At 35.0% G+C, this 24,200-nt stretch overlaps 1 protein-coding gene and 2 long non-coding RNA genes across 6 annotated transcripts in view; 2 read left to right on the top strand and 1 right to left on the bottom strand.

Annotated features, from left to right (window-relative positions):
- Positions 1-24,200, bottom strand: part of LOC105388802 — a 436,653-nt gene that overhangs the window by 73,696 nt on the left and 338,757 nt on the right. The window lies entirely within an intron of this gene.
- LOC119694098 lies at positions 1,529-10,649 on the top strand. Of its 3 annotated transcripts, XR_007266410.1 has the most exons (3): positions 1,529-1,688; positions 3,244-3,521; positions 3,913-4,456. It is a non-coding gene; the product is annotated as an uncharacterized LOC119694098 (long non-coding RNA). The 3 variants fall into 3 exon arrangements; XR_007266409.1 differs by lacking the exons at positions 1,529-1,688; positions 3,913-4,456 and adding an exon at positions 4,844-10,649 and having other exon boundaries at positions 3,223-3,521; XR_005254754.2 differs by lacking the exon at positions 1,529-1,688 and having other exon boundaries at positions 3,223-3,521.
- Positions 15,207-23,109, top strand: LOC105381219. Of its 2 annotated transcripts, none has more exons than XR_007266407.1 (4): positions 15,207-15,795; positions 16,238-17,924; positions 18,430-21,542; positions 22,455-23,109. It is a non-coding gene; the product is annotated as an uncharacterized LOC105381219 (long non-coding RNA). The 2 variants fall into 2 exon arrangements; XR_007266408.1 differs by lacking the exon at positions 22,455-23,109 and having other exon boundaries at positions 15,460-15,795; positions 16,238-17,687; positions 17,850-17,924; positions 18,430-18,755.

Here is a 24,200-nt window from a genome sequence, read left to right on the forward strand (position 1 = left end):
AAGGCTCATGCTATATTTTGAAAAATATACTTAGTAAATTAAATTTTTACGCATCGGTATGGTTAATTTCTATAGAAAGGCCAATTAGAATATTTAAATAATATTATGTTCTTACGCTAGTGCCTACTTTAAGATTATTATACACATCTTCTGTTTTTTTGTTTTTTTCTTAAAGAATCAACTAAAAACAAATTAATAACTTCCTAAATTTTTATAAAACAGATTCAACATTCCATGTAGCATAACGATCTTGACACCCGTCAGCTGATGCTATTTACCTATTAATTGGTAATAAAATTAATTTCCTCAAAAAAATACAAAAATATATTTGACACATGCATACCTACATATGCTCACGACTGTAATCTCCGAAGGGGTAGCCAGAGGTGACTCGCAAGCGAGTCACCCGCTTTTCGCTGTACATTTGTACTCACGTGATAGGTCGCAAGCCGTATCGCCGTTTTTGAATGAGTACAATGCACTGAAGTTGTCGGGTAAGTGGGCAACCCGACTGTCAGATGTTTTCAAGCTGCCCGAAGGCCTCTGACTAGGCTTAACGACTGCTGCCGAAGCAGCAACCGGGACGCACGGCTTGACGTGCCGTCCAGTAAAGAACCACTTGAAATGGGTCACCCATCAAAAATATATTTGAGATTTGAAAAAATCAATATTGGGTTTTTACATTGTTTTAATATTTTTTTACAGATATATCATTTATTCGAACAAAAACAAGTCGCGGGAAAAAACCTTTACTAATGTATGACGGTTACACTTTTTCTCAACAACTTGATTCATGTAGATATTATTGTTCTAAGAAAGACCGAGCAAAATGTAAAGTTTCTGTCAGAATTTTGGATGACGGGACGTTGGTTACTTTCGGCGGGGCGCACACTCACCCTCGGATCAAATATACAGTCAATGAAGAAGGACTGCATGTGCCTGTGAGAAATCAAGACTAAAGATATTATATCAATCGTTAATGATATCGAATATAGATATTTTTTTCAAGTTTTACCGTATTTCATTTTTTTCTACGGGGCCCTCTCTTTTCCCTATCGCTACCTAAATTTCAAAGTATCCACACAACGGTCGTAGAAGCTGCCACTGACGAGATTGCTATGATCCTGAACGCACACCTAAACCTGCTGCACTAACCACGACTCTATCTAGTTGTATGAAACGTACCAATTACACGAGGGCTCCTAAGTCTTCGTATTTCTTCGACAGTAGCCCGCCAGTATTCACCTTAAAGTTTACCTATTCACTATCTTATAACTTCTAGGAAACCTGCAATACTCACTGTATCCAACGAACCGCGGTAAGTGTGGGATGTTGCTTGGGAAGTACACTTACAGCCAAATGCACAGCTCCAAGAAGTTCTACTGCTCCAAGAGACGTCGTGGATGTAAGGCGTCGGTCGCGCTACACGCCGGCGGGGCTATCGCCGCGGCGGATGTCCATCACACGCATCCGCCCGATGATTTCCTTATAACCAAATCAGGAGCGTATGTCAAGATATGATGAGCTGAATAAAAGTTTTACTTATGTGTATGAAATGAATGGCGGAGCCATTGGGAAACAATTAAATTAAAGATGAATATGTTCTATATAAGAAAGAAGAGAAAAAAAACATTTGGAAACTTCAAAAGCAAATGGAAAAGAGTGCGATCAAATTAAGAAAACCCAAGGTACGAAAAGCGAACCATGTAAATGAATAGATTTCTGATTGTTAAATAACATGATGTGTCAGCGATTAAATAGCCTATAATCACTGAAAACACACAAATTATAAATCAAAATCAAAATCAAAATATTTATTGCAATCAAGTGTACATTAGATCTTCAATATAGGGATGTGCTTAATACTTGATTACCCATATTGGGCACTGCAAAGTGACAGTGTTGTCTGTCCTTATATCTAAGGAAGATAGTTATACTTAGCATTTACAATCTAACTAAAAAAAAAAGAACAATTCAATGTAAACACAATAATAAAACATATAATAAATTTAGATAATCAACTTATTAAGAGAGTACATCATATTTATCTGAACTTTTATATCTTATGTAATCTTGGATCGAGTAGAAGCAACGGTCTAAGAGAAAAGTTTTAAGTCTACTGTGGAATTTTGAGCTATTGGTTTCGGATGTGATTTCTATGGGAAGATTGTTATATATTTTGATAGCCATATAATATGGACTCTCGTTAAGCATTTTTATTCTAGAAGGTGGCAGATAGAGTTTGTTTTTGTTCCTGGTATTAATGTTGTGTGTATCACGAAACTGTTGAAATTTTTCTTTATTTTTAAATACAAAAGTACTGATATCGTATATGTAAATACATGGAAGAGTAAGAATATGTAGTTTTTTGAAATACGGTTTAATGCTTTGTGTATTTTTTATGTGGGATATTATTCGGATGATTTTCTTTTGGATTATAAAAAGTTGGTCTGCATCTACACTATTTCCCCACAGCATGACTCCATATCGGAGCAGGGAGTAAGCGTACGCATAGTACGCCGTCAGAGCCGTGGCGGTATCTGTACTACGTTCTATTTGATACAATGCATATATGAATTGCGATAGTTTGGATTTAATTTTATGAATATGACTCTTCCAATTTAGGTGAGTGTCTATATTGATGCCTAGTAGACAGAATGAATTTGTTGTGTCAATGTTTGTATTTTTTATTTCAAACATTATGGGTTTCATTTTATTACCCCCTTTCGGCAGACCACAGGCGTCTGTTGCAATTATTCGTAAAATTTAGAATATAAATCTATTTTGCAGCAATTGCAGCCCCGTGAATTTTTATTTAAGGGTAAGGCGAAGTTCCAAGGGATGCTTTGATGTTAAAGTTAAATAGGTTACAGTTACATACTTACATAACGTATAATATGAGAATAATAAATAATATTACCGTCATCGTAACTAACTGGTCTGCATGATAAAGTTGACGACCGAATGGCGTAGTGGTTAGTGACCTGACTACTGAGCCGATGGTCCCGGGTTCGATTCCCGGCTGGGGCAGATATTTGTTTAAAGACAGATATTTGTACTCGGGTCTTGGGTGTTGATATTTATATTTAGTATCTATCTATCTATGTATTTGTGTAGATATATCAGCTGTCCGACACCCATAACACAGGTTCTGCCTAGCTTGGGGTCGGATGGCCGTGTGTAAGATGTCCCCACATATTATTATTATTATTATTATTACACTACTAACTGTATTATTTTTAGGAAATCTTCAATATAAGCTGATTCCAACGAACCGCGGGAAATCCATACTGATGCTTGGGAACTACACTTACAGCCAGATGAACAACTGCAAAAAGTTCTACTGCTCCAAGAGACAAACTATAGTGTGTAAGGCTCGAGTCACACTGGACGACAGTGGCGCCATCGCGGAGGCCGATGTGCACCACACGCACCCCCCCGATGAGTTCTTTATCACTAAATCCGGAGAGTACATCAGACTGAACAAATAACACACCTAACAGCTGCATTTTATTTTTAATGTAAGTATTTATTTACTATATTTTATTAAAGAATGGAAGTAATCTAAAGTCTTCGACATTGTACCTACCTGCATTAATTTCACACGTTTTATCCCAAGTGTGTACTGCATTGGTTATTGTGATCCTCAAGTATGTAAGCACGCTTTGAGGGGTGCAACTACAAACCTTTTATTCTGACTACCAATGTCAAGAGTAATATGACACAGGTAATTTTGATATAGGTATTTCGGCTTTTTAAAACGTTTTCTTGTAATCACATTAGCCTGCAGTTAGAGTAACAAAATGGTAAAGTATTAAGGCTTTGATGACCTAAGTATTAAGGTCTCATCTTATCATCTCGTTATTGCTGTTCTATAGATATATTGATTGGTGACTATACTTTACATTTTAGAGTGGCACGCATCTTTAGACATTGAATATCAACTGTTTCCAACCAAAAAAGGAAAAAGGATTTTGTTGCTAAATAACTACAAGTACAATGAAATTCGGCCATCGTTCTTTTATTGCACTACAAGGAAATGCAAGGCTGGCATCAAGTTGAACAGATCCGGACAAGTGCTGCGGCGGTCAGATATGACTCACACACATCCACCGATCAATTATTTTTTAAGTAAGGATGGTGAATTCCATAAGATTTAGGTTTATTGTATTTTTTGTTTTGTTTTATGTCTGTGTGCAATGTCATAGAAGATAAATATACCTCTTGTTGTGAACTTAGTAAAGTAAACTCTAAGATGACATTTTATAAATGTTTCATTTGTAGTACTTATAAAATATTTTTTTTTGTTTTAAAGCTCCCAAGACATATTATAGTGTATGTACATGTACATGTACAGTCAGCTGCATAAGTAGCTATACACTTTTGAACCTTGTCAATCTAACAAACCGCCTATCCATACATTAAAGCATTGACGGTTCCTCAGTTTGACAAGGTACTGAAGTGTATAACAACTTATGCAGCTGATCGTACATGATTTTGGAACCGTACATCTAATGAGAGGGTCGATTTAATGGAGTTTTTAATTAATTGCTTGGTTCGTTGCCATGAATTTTAAGTATTCTGTAAAAATTTGATAATATTGAATGCCGCTTGCTATAATTGGGTACGGTATATCTCTTAGTAGACATATGTTTTTTTCAATGGTTATAATTATACGGACTTTGTGTGGTATATAATATAATTTCACTAGAGAGTGCCACATATATAGAAACTTCGCCCCCTCTCTACTATTACTAGTGTAAAATAGAAGATATTTCTACACAGACCTAATAAATCATTTACTTTCAACACATCTTATCCATATTGCATATTTTTGTTTAAGGTTTGCATTACGAGCCAACTTACCAATTGTTCCCAACGAAAAGAGGGAAGACGTTACTCTTGATGAATCATTACACGTATAACGAGAAACGTAAACTGATATACTACTGTTCGAAGGCTCCCACGGGATGCAGGGCGTGCATAAAGCTCGATAACGACGGAAGCATACGAGAAGCTAACACGAACCACACGCACGAACCTATGAAATATGTTATCACTAAACAAGGCAATTTGTGCAAATTATAGTCAATGCTTATATTGACTGATACGGGGGTATTGTTATTGTTAGGTACGACCCCTCTCAGACGCATTGTTACTATGAGAGGGGGGTCAGATTTATCTGCCCCTGACCGTACGGTGTATCAAAAATATCACATATCATATATTAATATTACTAGCTGTTCCCGCAAGCTTCGCGATATAAAGTAGCCTATATAATGTGTTAATTTCGTTAAAATCGGTTTAGCCATTTTGATGTGAAGAAGTAACAAACATACTCTCATACATACACACATACTCACAAACTTTCGCATTTATAATATTAGTAGGATTCAGTGTTAAGTTTTGGATTAGTTAAACAGAGTTTTGCTGAAATGCACGGAGGAATACTAATGTCGATTAAATTTATTCTATTGTAGCCTTGCTTTGTCATTATATCTAAAGTGGCAGACATTTAGTTAATAGTTCCTTTGTGCAACTCAGCATTTGTATAAAGTATTTAATGTTAGTCGTTATTTTAACGGATATTTCATATACCTACAGTAATTGCGTGTTGGCGTTAACTATTGATTTTATAATAATATATAAATGTACATCACTGCAATTGAGAGAGAATAGAATAGTGTTTCACAGTAATTATTTTATTAGTAAGAACATAGTTTATTATCTTAGTAATTTCATTGAACACATGTTTACAAGTAGTATGTAAGTGATAAACTTTAGTTATGTAGGTTCAAGTTAAATATCAACCTACTCAAACTGGAAAAAATACTTATAATTGTTTTTTTTACTTATATAAAATAATAACATCAAGCATCGTTATTAATTTCAGTCTTCTTTCTAATCACATTTAAGGAGATGTTATTATTATTAGTATCATTAAGAAAGCCTTTTAGATATTTTAAAATAAGTAGGTACTTTATCTAATAAAATATACAATTACTATAAAAACATTATTTTCGGGTCCCAAAACAATCAAGACAATAGGTCCAGGACGTCATTTACATATTACACTAAGGTACAAAAAAAATTACACTTGTTCATTAAGCAGTCAGTAATTACAATAATTGATATACCTACCTTGATTTTTTATTAATTTTTTACCTATGTTATTTATGCAGATGTGGCTGAAAACCGGCGGCGTTACGAAGAAGAACTTCTTGTTTGTTGCAACGGACAACCAAGATGGACCCGGCGGAGAATACAAGAAGTCATAGACATACTTGAACTGTTTGAACAAAAGCCTCAGCTTCATGTCAGGAGAACATCCAACGACTATTTTTATGCTAAAACGTATGAAATTATACAGAAATCAGGGCAAAAGTATCTGGCTTTAAAGCGAAAATCTAAAAGTGATCGTCTCATACAAGTGTTGGCATTTGAGGACTATTATGATGTTTTGTCAGAAATTCACCGGAAGACTGGACACGTGGGGCGCGACAAGACGATGCGCACTGCGAAAAAGACATATACACTGCCTGTGTGGGCGGTCAACAGTTTCCTTAAGATGTGTATGACGTGTCAAAATAAGAAGGGGTGTAAAAAAACTAAACTTATCGAATCCCCTTAATTGGCTTAGTAGTATACAGGGTGTTCCGAAAGACAACGTCATGCCTTGGAGGGTTGATAGCTCAGGAGTGACTAAAATATCGCAATATGACCTTAAGTAAAAATCTATAGTTTTGAGACACACACCCTGTATATACTTGTAGGGTTCAATTATACAGTATTTTACCTATGCATTAAATAAATATAAATACCAGCAATATATTTATATTTTATTGTTCTTATCTATTCTTTTGTTATCATTCTGATACAACTCAACCCTTTTTGAAATACTATGGTATAATTTATTACTACAGAATTACAAATAGATAGATAATTATTATTTGTTATTTTTCTTTACAGATAAAGAAGGTAGGCTTGCACGGGCTATTTCAAAACCTACAATTCAATGCCACCTCAAGACTTCCCCCATTATTACACCGAAAACAATCATCCCATCTGACACCTCCTCCACTATTAATACCAACGAATTCCCCATCTCCACACAAACCACTCCTTCTGCAACTATAACTTCGTCTGCCAGCCTTCCTATTTCCTCTGTAAACACTGTCTCTCTCAAGTCTCATTTCGATACCGCCTTCTTCTGTTACATTAAAACTATATTTAATATTTTTCCTCTTGCCATTCAAATGCAGCTTAAAAGGGAAATCTTTAAAATTTTCCTGACTACAGAACTGCAATTTTTTCTAAATCCATAATTCTATATCAACTTTCATGCTTTCACACACACTCACATCTTTTCATTTTAATTTAATTTATTAGCAAATAAACATTGTTTTTAAAGTAAGAATGTATTATTTTTGTTCAATAAAAATAGCTACTTAGATTTTTTAATGTACAAAATGTATTTCTACTTAAACAAAATTAAATGCAAGAGCGTTAAAAATACTTTTATTTTTCCTCCGGTTCCTAATGTAGTTACGACTTTCGATACTTTTGTGTTTTCCCATGACACGGTGGCATAAAATGAGTATGTTATGAATATGTCTTAATTTCTTTCAGTTTTTAGGTAAATAAAAAAAAAATTGTGCAGTTTAATAAAGTCAAACTTTTACATCAAGAAATAATATATTTTTGGCGATCTCACTAGGGTTCATCTAGGTGCAATCCTGTGTAATCATATACGCAAAATTCAATAATTACGTATTACAGGATACCAATACAGGATGTTCCCTACCGGCAAAGGAAAAAGCTTACTCTTAATGAATGAGTACACATACACTGAATACCGCAAAACAACATTTTATTGCTCGAAAAAGATGTCCACTGGATGTAGAGCGAAGGTTCACTTCAATAAAGACGGAAGTATTCGTGAGGTAGACGAGAACCACGTGCTGCATGGGACCACTAAATACATGATCACAAAAGATGGAACGTTGATTAAATATTAATATTATATTATTAATTTTATAATTTTATGTTTATACTACGCTCGTTTGATACGATACGAGTAATAAATAGTAATATAGTATAACCATTTTTTCACCCGTATGAAATTTTGTTTTTTAAAAGTCCCCGTGTTTTTTATTTAAATAGTAAGTAAGTATAAGTTAAAGTTTTATCACTAGTAATGAGTTTTGTTTTTTTTTCAGGATGTGATCCTAATTGCAAATTGCAATGTGCGACCAAATACTCACAAGACGCCCGAGAAGAGTTAAGAAAACAATTCCACAGCTTCAATGATTCACAGAAATATCATTTTTATAGCGAGTACACCGAGCGGAAGGATAAACTAAGGGAAAGAACAAAAAACGAGTGTAGTAGGAGGAAATATACTTTCATATACTACTTCCCTCATATAGGGACTAGAGAAAAGGTGTGCCGCAGTTTTTTCAGTAAAACTTTGGATATATCTGTTAAAAGAGTATACAATTATTATAAAAAAATGGATGTGTTTCCGATGCCCATTAAAATACTCTACCCAAAAGAAGAGCCTTATGATACCTATGATGAATAAGAGCGAACAACCAAAACAAAAAAAGGAGAATTACTGCTCTTTTGAAATAAATAAAATATTAAATAAATAAAACACATGAATTTGGATCGTTAAAATCGCCGGCAAAATTTTAATTTAATCAATTTTTTTTATATTTGTACATTATAGTGTAATACGATAAAGTTTATTATTATTACCTATACATACAATTTACGTAGATAAATATGTTTTTTCTCTCTATAAATGTTTTAAATAAATCATACATTTAAATGAGTTATTATTTATTTAACCTGGTTCAATCAATCTACACATTCGACTCAAAGCCAAGACCCAGATCCCGTTCTACATACCTACAGGTAGCCAGGCAAGGTAAGTAAACCGTAAACCTTATAGGTGACTGGGATGCTACGAGTACCATTGTCATGATTTGGATTTGTTTTTAACTTACATATATTATTTGGTTGTGTTTGCTATCGAAAAACCTGGATTAAAAGGAATGACATGCTCGCAGTACATAAATGGTAAACCTATCATTTGTTTATTCGCAGGTGAGACCCAGTCCGGAATTCAGTTCATTAACTTAAAAAATAATAAAAGAATTTTATTAGTTGACGGGTACTCCTTTGCACAAACCACTCTAAGACATTGGTATTGTTCGAAGAAAGCGAAGAATTGCAAAGCTAGAGTATTTTTCTCTACTGATGAAGAATCTGTCACATTTTGCCATAACGAACACAACCATCCACCTCCAGTGTATAAGTTAACATCAAGTGGATATTATGTTAAAATATGCTAATGATCATTTTTATTCAGGTATAAGTTAATTAAGTAAGTTACATCCATATAAGTTATTTCAGATTTTTCAGATGATCATGTTGTGATTGCTTTGCCATTGTGGTGACATGTACGAAATTATAAATAATTTTAAATGAATTTTTCGTGTTTAATATGAGTATTATTTAAACACCTCGTAGATTATATTTTATATTTTTTCACCTTGAAATATTAATATGCACTGGTAGCCTATTTATTTCTATTTTTTGTGGCTGTAAGTAACTTATACTTGGCTCTCTGGTATGGAATCTTTAACTCATTATCTTTTTCTTTTCAGCTTTGGCGTATACGGATTTCAGTATTATAAAAACAAGGAAAAACAAACGGGCCATCAATATGGGGGGCTATAAGTACAACCAAATGGTCAGCAAATATATATTTTATTGCATTAAGAGACAATCGTATAAATGTCCCGCAAGACTGCGGCTAAATGCTAAAAATCAAATAGTGCATAACATCCCTGGCCACAATCACAATCCCGAATACGCTATGTTGCCCTATTTTTGTAAATAGGTTTATGTGAATCACGCTAACTCTGCACATGTTATTTACCGGTCACACTGAAAAATTTATCTGTTTTTTTCAAAAGTTGACATTTTTCCTTGCATAGTTAAGTATAAGTATATTAGTTCGATTATAAATATTTCATTATTAGTGACATGGTAATTTTAACGTCTAAATATTAAAATTACGTAAAATATACCTAAACAATTCTGTACTTCCTTAGCTATTAATACTTCTTCTGTAAATGAGACCACCCTGTGAATTGGACCACAATAGACTTTGGTCCATGGTCCACAGCATACACTGAGCTTGGTTTTTAGCCATTTTGACTTTCTGGGCAGCAACTTCCTGCGGACTTCTGCTATCTCGCCCTATTTGTATATTTCTCAACTTTTACATAAATGGAGGTCGTTGACCTCGATCGTGATCCGAGCCCTTATAGACTTAAAAGTGAAAAAAAATATTCAAATATTTTCTAACCCGAATAATTAAGACCCTTCTCGATGTTCGTTATGCGGTCCACCGGGGTTTGTTTGAGATCTTGAGAAGCGCCTCTATAGGTAACGTTTGAAACTAATAAAGTTCCATAAAAAATCCCTGGTGGACTTATCGAATAACGATACTATCAACAATATCAACATGACTGTGTCTAAATTATTCGTGATTGCACTTTTGAAATTATAGTGAGTGCAAGATTCTTCTCACGGGAGCCATGCTTTTATTATTATACGAAATGTGCACCATTTTACACCCTTTCTTTTAATTGTTCACCTTTAACTTTCGCTATAATACTTTTATTTACTTAATCAATTAACGTCATCCAAAACTTACGTTGTTTTACACATAATAGAAAAATGTAATAGGTCTTCATCTACTGTTCTTTTTTTTCAGAACGATATAATTATAGACTGATTCCGACGAAGAGTGGAAAAAAAACGTTAGTTCTAGGAGGGCACAAATATTACCAAATGAACAGCAAGTACATATTTTACTGTATCAAAAAGCCGAGCGGCTGCAAGGCTCGGACGAGGCTGAATGAAGATGGTTCTATAGCTTTCAGTGAAGCGCACGACCACCAGCCCCAACAGTACCATTTTACAGAGATGGGGGAATGCATCAAAATTGGATGAATAAGAATTTAATTAATGATAATTAAGGAAGTTTTAGTTATGGTTATCATATGCATATAAATATATGTTAGTAAGTAGAATATATGTATATATGTTACTGTAAAAGCCCGAACAACGGTAAATCCTAAGATTTACGCGTAAAACCTAAGATTTACCAACTCTTAATGGTAAAAGCCCGAAAGATTTTGCGATTCGCACTTTTACCACTATTCACTTGGTAAATCTTAGGATTTACATTAAGGCACGGTAAATGTTGAAAAAGCCAGGTTATAACTTATAACCTCCGTAGTCGAACAAAGCGTCCTTAGTCGAGCGGGCTTCAGTGATCGTAACTGATCACTGAGGTTTAGCAACAACCAGCATGGTCAGCCATTGGATGGGTGACCGATTTCAAGTGGTTCTTTTCTGGATGCTTTCGTGCTTCAGACGGCACGTTAAGCCGTGGGTCCCGGTTGCTGCTTCGGCAGCAGTCGTTAAGCCTAGTCAGAGGCCTTCGGGCGGCTTGAAAACGTCTGTCAGTCAGGTTGCCCACTTACCCGACAACTCGCTCAGCACAAGCTTGCTTGTGTTGGGGTCCACCAACCCGCACTAGGCTAGCGTGGTGGACTAGATCGAAACCCTTCCTTCATTGGAAGGAGACCCGTGCCCCAGCAGTGGGGACGTAATGAGTCGTGATGATGATGATAACTTATAACTAACCGAACTTAAGAAATATTTATTATTGCAATCTAATTTACTCGACGTCAACAATAATAATACGTGAAAATTATTTTACTTCCGGTTTCCGTGTTTAAATTATCGTTCAGTGTATGAGTGAAAATAAAGTTATTTTCCAATAATCCAGCATTCAATGATAATTCGCATCTATTACTATACACATAAATACCATAATCCGGTGCATTACATCGCCCAAAAGTTGATGAATGACCTTGACCTCCAATTTCTTTTCGACAAGTGGTTATTGGGTTGAAATAAATGAATAGGTAATAATTAATCTATGTTTTATTCCCAAAACCAACTTTTACTAGGTGTCAGTGGTAAAACCTAGCATTTACCAAATTCTGATGGTAAAAGCCCGAAAAAAATGACCCATTCTCACAAATCCTTACATTTACCAACTCATGTTGGTAAATCCTAAGATTTACTGGTAAATCCTAGGATTTACCGTTGTTCGGGCTTTTACAGTAACATATATATAAAATAATATGTAAATATTAGGTAACCACATATATTAATTTATGTTGCATTATTATATTATGATCATAATTATTTAAAATTTACATGTAAATAACTGTATTTATGTAACTGTATCATAACTAATAAACTCATATCATAAGAGCAATAAGAATACGTGTGTTATTGTTATTTGTAAATTAAATCTCTACATTATATTAAAGCTACTCTAAGATGTGAAGATAAACTTACGATTAGCCGGACTAACCTAGCATTAACCGGGAGAAGCTGTTTATCATAAGATTATCTTCACACTTAACTTTAGCCGTACCACATGTACAACCGGTCGCCAATGATTTCCATAGGAAGGTTCGTCAGAATGTTTGGCCAATCTTTACGCTTGTATAAATTATGTCAATGCCCGTTGCAGTTTTCTTAATTACTTTTTTACTTCAAGTGCATGATTGAGCCTATGATTTCCAGACCACCGGCGATCTAGCTCAAGCCTTAGCTTCCTAGATCATTACAGACAATACAGAGTCTCCAATCCGCAGCGTTTGGTCCACCAGCGAGCCTCCGGAGACAGGTCCATGAGCGATGAAGATGATAAGGAGATCAGCAACCCGGCAGGGAGAGTCAGTGACATTTTGAATAAAATTGTACAATTCCGTAAGAAATAGTGTAATTAATTGTGGTTGTGATTCATAGAAAGCTATTAAATGATACTTATGATTAAAAAATATTTGGTGTTTTGTACAATTTATTATGTAAGTATGGCAATTTAAGGTCGATGACTCAATAGACCCCTTAGTTTATTGCTTCTCCAAAAAGATTTCTGTTCAAATCAAAAGAATTTGTTGCAGTAAAGTATTCTCCTTTTACTATTATAGTATAAAATTTAAAACTTTCTTACCTTGTAAAATGTTAAATTTCCACCAACCCGCACTAGGCCAGCGTGGTGGACTAGGCCTTAAACCCTTCCTTCATTGGAAGCAGACCCGTGCCCCAGCAGTGGGGACGTGAAGGGTCATGATGATGATGATGAAACAGTGTTCTCACTTACAGGTTTCAATTACGAGGTGATTCCCCTGTCAAAAGGCGGCAAGTGTAAGTCGTTGATAATGTACAGGAGCTACACGTTTTCCAAGTACAGTTCCGACGTGCGCTACCAGTACTGCTCGCGCCGCGCCGCGCTCAAGTGCAAGGCGAGACTCAGACTTGACCATGTGGGGAAGATCGTCTTTGCCGACGACACCCACAATCATCCTCCGCCCAGGTTCTACAGAGACCGAACTGGAATGTTTACCAAAATAGCGGACTGATGAAAAAAAATATACTTAGTTTTAATAAATGTTGGAAGATTGATCGTGGTTGCTGTTGAAGAGCGTTTTCTTATTGATTCAACACATATCACTTTTGAAATAAAGTACGCGTATCTATGTACGGTAGAAGTTTTTTTTCATGACTCATTTCATTACCTATTTACAACTAACAAATGTTACAGAAGAATTTTAATCTCCAAAATATCGCTTTCAGCCGACACCTACGAAATCATTCGTCTTAGTAACGGAAAGGAGTTGATCTTGTATCAGAGGTATACCTTCAGCCGCATGGGACGCCAGAGCTCGGGGCTCCGCTACTGCTCGCAGCGCCATGCCGCCACCTGTCCGGCCCGGATACGGCTCCATCATACCGGGGGCTTAGACGTGATAGAGAGTGCACATAATCACCCCCCGCCCAAATATGTGAAGACTAGCACCGGCCATTATGTTAAGTGCTAGTGAAAACTCGCGTTGTTTGTTTTAAAGAAATGCAGAAAAGGTACAGGGTTCTTTTTTAAGTGTTGTTTTATTGAACGCAATGAATCATAAGTTGTGGTACCTAATAAAAGAAATACTTATTGAATAATATTTTTACGTCTCCCATTGGTAGGCTCTGAAATCGGTCTTTCCCTTTTTATTCGTTAACTCCGTCCTGTACCTAACCTTACAATTATTATTTTTTCAGAATCATACAAAACAATAACTTTATGGAATGGAAAGTCGTTGACCTTATTCAAGGACTATACATTCTGCCGTATAAGTAAACACAATAATTCGAATCAGTACTGCTCAAAGAGGTTATCGTGCAAATGCCCGGCAAGGATTCATTTGGACCATTCCGGCAGCATAATCTCCATTATAGGAGAGCACAACCATCCCCCGCAAAAGTATCATCAAACTAAGAATGGATTTTATGTGAAATTAAAGTGAGAATTTTTGTGTCGCCTCATATATTTCTTTAGCCTACTTACTTTGACCGTGTATACTTGTACCTTTATCAACAAATAAAGGCACTAGAAAAAAATTGGGGTCCTTTGGTGTTGACTTTTTGCTACTTGAGCAATGAATAAGTTCAAGTAGCAAAAAGTCAACACCAAAGGACCCCAATTTTTAAAACATTTAATTTAGAATTTGATCAAAATTTACGTTTTTAGTTGGTTATCATAATATTTTGATGCCCTGTTAAATGTAGGTACTTTACTTTATATTGCCGACGGCGTCATTAAGCTAGTCTTTTCCGTTCAGGAGCTACTGGAGGAGGTCACTGGAACTTTTTTATTGCTCGTGAGTGTAGTAGGTATTACTCTTAATTCATATAAATAATAAGATGGATATTAGTATTCTAACTTGCAAATATGATTGCTAAAAATATCAATTTATCAATCATATTAGACCTTGATCATCTTTATTTATTAACATTCTATAGGTATGACAGGCAGAACAAGTAAATTGTAGTCATGTACACTTACCGAAATTGTTAAGTAAATCAGAATCAGCATGTAGGTATAAATTATATGCGACAAGTACGCCAATCAAGCAATGTGCGTAATAGCAATGTATATTTTCAAGAACGATTCCGTAAATCTCAACTTGAAAGTATACGCGATTAGTACGCACAAAACGTGTATATTTTCAAGTTAAATATTATTTTTTTTCACTTGAAACTATACAGTGCTAGTACACTATGGGTGCGTTCTGGCCTTGTATAGTTTCAAAACACGCGGCTACGAAGCAATGACGAAAGAGAAAAGATAAATTGGAATACCCACGAAAAAAACGTGCATACCTAAACTCTGTGCCAACTAAAGTGGCGGCTCTTTTTTCTTTCGTCATTGGACAAATTGGAACAAGCAAGTCGCTTTGATAACTGAAGTGCTTGTTGGTTGGTTGGTTGCAATGACGTTTCTTTCGTTGGTTTGCTGCGTTTGCTGCCAATAAACATGGCGACCGGCCGCAATTTTGTAATTTTAGGCAAAGACAAAACTATTGTTGTCCTTTTCTACGAAAGTTAGTTACTAAAGTTTAATCTTAACTGTTGCAGGAAGAATGTCCATAACGTACGAAATGATATCAGATGATGGTAAGAAACTGATTCTGGTTGAGGGTCACACGTTCATCCCGGCCGAGACTTCGGGCAATCACTGGGAATGCAGCAGTCTGAGATCACTTGCGTGCAAGGCAACATTGTGTTTAGATGACCTAGACCGCTTGGTGTACTGCAGCTTGAAGCATAACCATCCGCCAGATGCACACGAGCAGAGAGAAGAAGGTATATGTCTTGAGATAATAATCTGTCTTTATTTTTTATGTAAATTCTAAAATTCTACATCTGCTCGTATCTAACCCAATAAGGTTAAGTAAAAATTTGATATCACTAAACAACACTACGAGCTGTTTAAAACGTTTTTTGCACGTATAAGGACGAGAATCGCTTGAATGGTTTTTTTTAAATCTCAATAGTTAACGAAACGTTTGTCTACGTTCGTGCGATTTTCCACCTTATTGATTAACAGCGGTTGTATTGAACCATTTCCATACAATTAATTTTATTTCCTTTTGTGATAAAATGATAACAAACTATTCTTCTGGTTTAAAAATACTAAATACTTTAGAATATTAATTAGTTATCATTATTATACTTAATTATAATAGTTCATTACAGTGCGGGCACTTCTAATAATTTACATATTAACGCTATATTTATATTTCAGATGTTGTATCTTATGAAATAATTCACACGGTAAGAGGGCATTCCCTTCTTCGTTACAAAAATTACACATACAGCTTGGGCAAAGTTACATTCCCGGGTAGCTATAATTATTGTACGCAAGCGAAAAAATACAGGTGTCGAGCAAAAGTTTTCTTCCGAAACAACAAATTTACAGATACCCATCCTCATATAAAACATAACCATCCTCCACCTATTTACGTTAAATCATCGTCAGGCATTTATAAGAAGATGTATGATATGTCTATGGAAGAGTGGCGAGATATCAAAAGAAATAACCTATCATGAAATATCTAGTATCTCTCTGTGAAATGCTTATTAAATTAGTCAACCTAAAAAGAAATCCGAAGAGAATCATGTTATTTAGATCCTTCGCCACTGCTATGTTCTCTCAAATTGTCATAAGCCATTTTTGGGACACCATGATCTGAATGCATTCAGGGTTTTAAGTAAAAAACCCTGAATGCATCTTCTATCGTGTTAAAATAATTATTTTCATACCATTGTCAAACTCTTGTGAATTTCAGTTAGGTACATTAAGTAAAAGAATACATCGTGTGGCCTTTTTAAATGTAGGTATACTCATATTATATATTATATTGATTTGGACATCATACTTTTTTTCTTTTTTTCTTTCGATTTAGTAGTAAAGGACTAACCGTATCATGGCGACATGAAGCTACAAAAAAGCTACCAGCCAGTTTATTGTTAAAAAAGTAGCTGCTGTTTTATTATAAACTTAAATTAGTACCTAGATCTCTGTCCTACAAAATCAAAATATATGGATTCCAGTATTGAGGTCCTGTTATTAAACTTTCACTACATATACAGTAAAATACCACCCTTTCGGTTTAGTAGTAAAGGATACCATGATGCCATACAAACAAATCAGGGTCTTATCGTGTCTAGGATCAAATTTAAACATATCCTTTTTATTTACAGATTACAAAACCATATGCATAAATAAAAACGGTCGATCTCTCATTATGTACCAAGGATACACTTTTAGTAAAATGCGTTTGTTGTCCAAACATTTGAATAGATACTGCTCTAGCCGTCTCAGCCACAGATGTAGTGCTAAGCTCCGCTTGGACAGACATGGAACATTGATTGGATTGATAGGAAGTCACAACCACGACCCACCTAGATACCATTTATCATCTGAAGGCATTTACTTAAAACTATAATACAGAGGTAAGTACTTATTTAAGTAACAGTTATCCAGACGAAAAGTGCGCGAATAGTGCTTTTGAAATTTTGCAATAATTGAATGGAATAATCGATTAAGTATAGAGTTAACTTAACAAAGATTTTACCAATACATTAACTTGTATTTAATCTTTTATCAGAGAGCTAGGCACAATGGGCTGCTAAGAAACCTGACACTTTCTCAGTAGCAATGTCGGTCAGGTTTCTGTGCTGTACTTCATTCGGTAAGGTTTTTTCATTAATTTGTTTAATTCTTGAAGAGTTGTACAAAAGACAATTATAGGCATAGCATAAATACCACAAATTCAAACCTAAAATACAAATCCCCTCTTAGAGCTAGGTATATTACTCGTTGATAATTTAAAATGTATTCTATTTATTTACAGATTACCAAACTATATGCGTAAACAAAAGAGGCGGGACTCTCATTATGTACCAAGGATACACGTTTAGTAAGATGAGTGCGTTGTCCAAAGATTTGAGTAGATATTGCTCTAGTCGAAAAAGCCTCAAATGTAGTGCTAAGCTCCGATTGGACAAGGGCGGCGCGTTGATTGCAGTGGAAGGAAGGCACAACCACGGCCCCCCTAGATACCATCAAACACCTGAAGGGATTTACTTCAAAATATAGTTTATGAGCCTTGCTGTCGAATCCATGTATCGATTATTGTACGTGGAACCTTTGCACCTACATATTCCGCTGAGACAGCCTAGCTCCTGTGTAAATTGAAGCAGCATCTTTGCTCTCATCTCTTGGAAACTATTTCAGCACTTTGGCTGTGTTGTAATAGTTGCCAGAGCTGAGAAGAATGCCATTATTATATTAATAAAACATTAATGTTAAATAATGGGTCTATCAATAATCCATAAGTCAACGCCATTTGCAGATTTACGAGTGGCTTGAAACTTTTCCTTTATCAATATTATATTCATTACTATAACTTCATTTACCCTCCTTATTTACAGATTACAAAACCATATGCGTGAACAAAAATGGACGGACTCTCATTATGTACCAAGGATACACGTTTAGCAGGATGAGTTTGTTGTCCAAAGATTTGAATAGATACTGCTCTAGCCGGCTCAGCCACAAATGCAGTGCTAAGCTCCGCTTAGACCAGGACGGGGCTTTGATCGCAGTGGGAGGAGGGCACAACCACGCCCCGCCTAAATACCACATAACATCTGAAGGAATTTACATGAAAATATAGTTAATAAATAGTATTGTATCATGATTTTTAAATATAAAAACGGGTAGGTAGGTATTTGAATAATAAAGTTTTTATTTATGATGAGCATGATTTATTTAGATGATACGTAAGTCATAAAATTTGAATTTAACCAGTCATTGGCTGATGATGACGATGATGAATAATGAATAGTTACATAATATTTTAGCAGGCAAACCGTCAGCAACTGAGTTTGCGGCGTATCGATTTAGTACACTCTTCCATATGTTTGAAATGGAGTGTCCACAGTTTGCAGCGTTACGCGCGCTGACTATCTCAGTATCTCGTCGCTAACAGGCTGTCCACTGGGTACACGGCCTAACGTTACAAAAATTATAGGTTCCAGCTGTACTCAACTTAGGTATTCCTGATTCGAAACAACCAACGTTTCTAGCTGTACAACACGAATTAGTTACAGTTGGTAAAGTAACGACAATTATAGTAAAACATCACGTTTTACAAAAATAATCGTACTGGAAAGGATATGTACTAAGGTGTACTGTGGCCGAAGGCAAGCTAAGTACCAAGTAAGCCCTTCCACCAATGCAGAGATGTGCAAATAGGAGACGTGGAGAGATGTTTTTCAACTCTCGTGAATCCACAATAGATGTACGGAGAAATGTAGAGTTAACATCACTAATTCGTAAGTCAAGGCATAGCTCATGACTCATGACAGCTAACATCTCCGCTTCCATATGCGTCATATAATATATCAAACACACACATAAACATATTTCCTTTGTGAATAACGGTGAATCAACGGTTGGTATACGACCTATATTTCCGTTGCTTTATATTTCCCATTTTTCAAATCACATTCCAGCTAAGCACTTTAAAAGTCTTACTTCACTTCAGATACTTAATAATCATTTAACTACTTCACGCGCTAACACACCTTATAAAGCATGAAACCCCTTTCGCAGCTTACTTGCGGAACCAACATTACGAGATCATCCGGAACCGGAAGGGGAGTGGGCTGATCCTCTACAAGGGATACACGTTCTGGAGACGCACGAACCGACGGTGGTACTGCTCGTCGACACGCAAGAACAAGTGCCCGTCCACGCTGTACCTGACGAATGAGGGACAGATCGTGTACTCTCTGGAGCACAATCACCAGCCGCCCCCGCTGCATATTGGACCCCATGGTGAACTTTATAAATTGTAGATTGTTGGTTTATATGTAAGTATGGTTGCGATTCTGAAGGAACAATTTTTAATTTTATTAGGTATAGTCAAAACTGGAAAATGAGATTATACATAGTTATAAGTATATATTATAGTTACAATATAGGTACTTAAAGGTTATCTAAATAGGAAGGGTACTTATTCGAAATAGGTAAGGTAAAATTTAATATGCTGCCAATCATAAAGCTGAAGTTAAAGTTGAAGTTGCCAATCGTTGAAGTTCGACCATAGATTAAAGTTCCTCTTTGCAACTCAGTTTCATAATCGCTATCAAATCTAGATGTGAATCATATAGTTATGACCTTGATTGACATTGGATGTGTAGTGTAGGTGTGGGTCCCGTTTTCTTAAAGTAACGCTTTATAGTAAAATATGATTCCAGAAATTATGCAGTACTTAAGTAGGTACCTGGACAGGTAGGTACATACCTATCTGTCTATGATAAATGTGATATTTGTAAAAAGTAATATAAAATAAGAAATAGCATATTTTACCGTTTTTGATTTTTTGTCAAATAATGAAGCTTACTACCATGGTCATGGTGGGAACCTACACCTATATATTTTTTAACAAAAAAATATAGGTCTGTATAGGACGTGTTCTAGTTATTTTTCATGGATGGATAGGCATCATAGTTAGTAGTAAGAAGTTATTTTACTCATTTCTTGCTGATCAAATAAAGTCAAGGGCCTTAACGAACTAATCTCAAAGATTTTAAGTAGGTAAGGCGCTTGGTACTCTATATGTATACTCGTAAAGTTAACAAGATTAATTAGGTTGAATACTTAAATACTTACCAAAGTGGAAAAATACATTGCTATTCCTGGAGCCTATATAGGTATCTTACCTACTTTAAAATTCCTAAAACTAAAGAAAGGCTAAAGTTTGAGTCGCCCTATTTCGGCTTAACACCTTAGTATACTTACAACCTTTTTACTACTCTACAATACAAAAATATATCAAACTAGTTATTATGTCCTTAAATAACTTAATTAACTACCTATTTACCAAAAGAAAAATTTTGGTAGATAGGAAGTAGGAATCTTCTTGTAGTTTAATGCATTTAGGAATACAATAACGATTTATTAAAAGTAGATCGGCCGTTTCAATTTCCACTCTCACTCAGTTTTTCTTTACTGTTTGAAAATGTATACTTATTCTGAGAAAATTGGGACGCAATCTCAAAGTCGCATTTCATTTTATAATCTGTGGTACGCTTACCGCTCAGCTGTCAGCCTGACAGGAGCGATATGAAAATGACAAGTTGACATGACAACACAAAATAAGGAAACAACCTAAAAATTTAAATCAGATCAAAATATTGTGAAAGTATTTTAAATTAGGTACTTGATTCTCTATCGATAAACTTATAAGAATCAACTGTGTACGCGCCTAAGAAACAGTGCTAAGTTTTCAACATATTTTTAGGATAAAAGTAAAGTAAGACTTACCTACCTAACCTATAAGTTGGTGATTAGATTATGAAAGTCCGCTGTTATTAATAAAATATTTATATTTACTTTATTTTCCAATGCCTATAAGGTAGCAGTTCTTACTAAGTGTTTACATATATGTTGTAGTGGATTATTAAGTACTTAGGACAGTACCTACATGAAGTTTGAATGTTTCAAAATTATAAACATTATCTACAGATTGCATTTGGTAAGTTTAACTTGTACATATTCATAAATTTAGCAGGTTTATAAAGAGTTTGAACTAAACATAATTATAAAAACTGATATTGATAAATGTATATTTTTTACCCTAATAAGTACTTACTTATGTTATTTTTGGGACACTGTTTATCATAATAGAATTATTTTTACTTTAAATATTATTTTATTAATATTAAAATAACCTGCTCTCTGTTATTATATTTTTATACGAAAGTTAACATACATATACATAGGTAACTGATAAGTTTAAAAGAGATAAGTTTTATTATTTCTAACTTGTTAATGACTATAAGTCATAAGAAAGTATTTACTTACTTATTTAAATTTTTAAGTCTAATAAATTCTGTATATGAACTACTTGAACAATATTGTTTTATTATTTATACTTAACCAATAATTGTATAGTAATGTGCACACTAAAAAAACTAGATAACTATTGAAAGTAGAGAAACCAGGTGCCTTGTTTGTGCCAACTCATTTCAGGGCAACATTGCAAAACTGATGCGTTGGCATTGATCCTCAAGTGTTGCATTTAAGTAGAAAACAGTAATGCTCTATACACTTGCTTTTGTTTTGGTAGCACTTTAATTGTTTGGGATTATGGTACCACTTTTCCAAGCAGTAGTAGTGAATAAACATAACCAAGTACTCGACTGACATAAACTGGGTAGGTACACCGATACCCATCTACCCTGTAAGGTGTTATAGCTGTTTGTACGGTAAATGGTAAATGTAACAGCTTACAGCACAGCATATTCTTTCTCAGATGTCTATTGTAGTCTAAATTCAGGTGGGTAGTGAGTATTATGAAACTTCTATTGAGTAACAAAGTAAAACATAATTAAAAATAGTTAGATAAATTGGTTAACCTATCATGTGTCTGTTACCTTTGTTACAGAATTATTTTCTAAGAATACAGTGGCACCCATCAAAAGGGACTTCAATGAAAAATTGCAGAAAGTTATGAGTCGAAGAAAAAGTAATAGTGCATTTTACCTGGACTCTGATCGTTATGCAGACTTCATCAAAGATGTCACAGATACAAAGTTAAAAATTAATAAAGATTTTTATGACTATAAAATGCTCACAAATTATGATGTTTTAGTGGTTAATGGCAGATCGAGACTTATTAGGCCTAAAGATGAAACATGTCCTTCTGTAAAGTTCTACATACCAACGGATGAACTGTTTGGGGTGTTGCACACTATGCATTTGTTACTGGGGCACCCCGGTGTAGATAGTATGGATTTGGAATTGAAAACTAAATATTGTAATATTTCCAAAGAAGCAATCCGATTATATATTAGCCTTTGTAAAACATGTAATAGTAAATCTCAATGATATCCTCTCATTCAGTATATTATGGTTACAGTTGGAATATATCAGCTTCCTCATAAAAGTTACAAATATATATACTTAGGTAATTCAGAAAAATTTTTACATAACTAGTAATTAGTGTATTTTTGTATATCTCCACCTGGTAATGAAGTAGGTATGTTAAATTGCTTTACAAAAACAGTTTATTTGTTAAATAAAAGACTTGTATACCACTATTTGTTTTATTAATTATTTACTTTATTTAATAGTACCACATACTTGGTAGCTACATTAAATGCCACCCAAAAATTTACACTATATTTGCTCTTTTGTCTACTTAAAGCCACTAAACAATACTAACTAAAGCAAGAGAACAAAATGAATTGAATTGTGGATCAGGATTCAGGATTGCATAACGATTACAGGACCAGATCCCACAGAAACTCCCCTAAAATCTCGATTTTTCCAGTGAACTTCATGACGTCTCGTGCCGGCGAGAGTCTGATGAAAGTTGGCGACTTTACTTTCACGAAAGACGAGGAGAAGGAAGGCAGCTGGTGCTGCTACACGCACGGGGGGCAGGGCTGCCGGGCCAGGGTCTACACCGAGGGGGAGAAGCTTGTCTATGTCAGGAACCTACACACTCACTCGCCAACTGAGTTCTTTGTCTGACGATTGTGACGAAATGGGGCGTTTACACGGGTTGCTGCTGTGTTCTCGTCGCGCGGCTATCGACCTATCGGCTAATTGATCGTCTATCGTCGCTAGGTCGGATAGGTGACTAAATCGTTACGAATTTGTGAAGCGATTAACTGACCCGTGTAAACGCTCCATAAAGAGTTGTGTGCTGGCTGAGAATTCTTGAAAGACATGAATGTTTTTTTATAGGCTTATACAAATACTAAGGTATGGACTTCAAGAACTCTACCGGTGTTGGCATTTTCAACGTGATCATAAGTTGTGATATGGTAATGTAAATTTGGTTTTAAGTAGGTAACTAGGTACACTTCATAAATGGTTGTCCCAGAATAATTAATAATAGATGCTCAAAATGTATCTGATATTGTGAATAGGTAAATATCAGTATTGAACTTACCTTAGCAATATTGATGTAGTTAGGTTACAATTATAGAAAGTGCTATTTTGTGATATCTAATGAAATGTGATCTCTTCATGTAAAATCTTGCCTGTTTAGTGTTTTTAAACAAGTACAACAATTAGAAGCTGTTTTGAAATCTAAATCCAGTATTATTTTAAATGAGCGCTCCAATTACTAGTGTATTATGTGAATAAAATTTACACCAATCTAAAAACCGACTTTTCGTAG

The sequence above is a fragment of the Plutella xylostella genome, chromosome 6 (assembly GCF_932276165.1).
Source record: "Plutella xylostella chromosome 6, ilPluXylo3.1, whole genome shotgun sequence".
In the NCBI taxonomy this organism is placed as follows: Eukaryota; Metazoa; Arthropoda; class Insecta; order Lepidoptera; family Plutellidae; genus Plutella; species Plutella xylostella.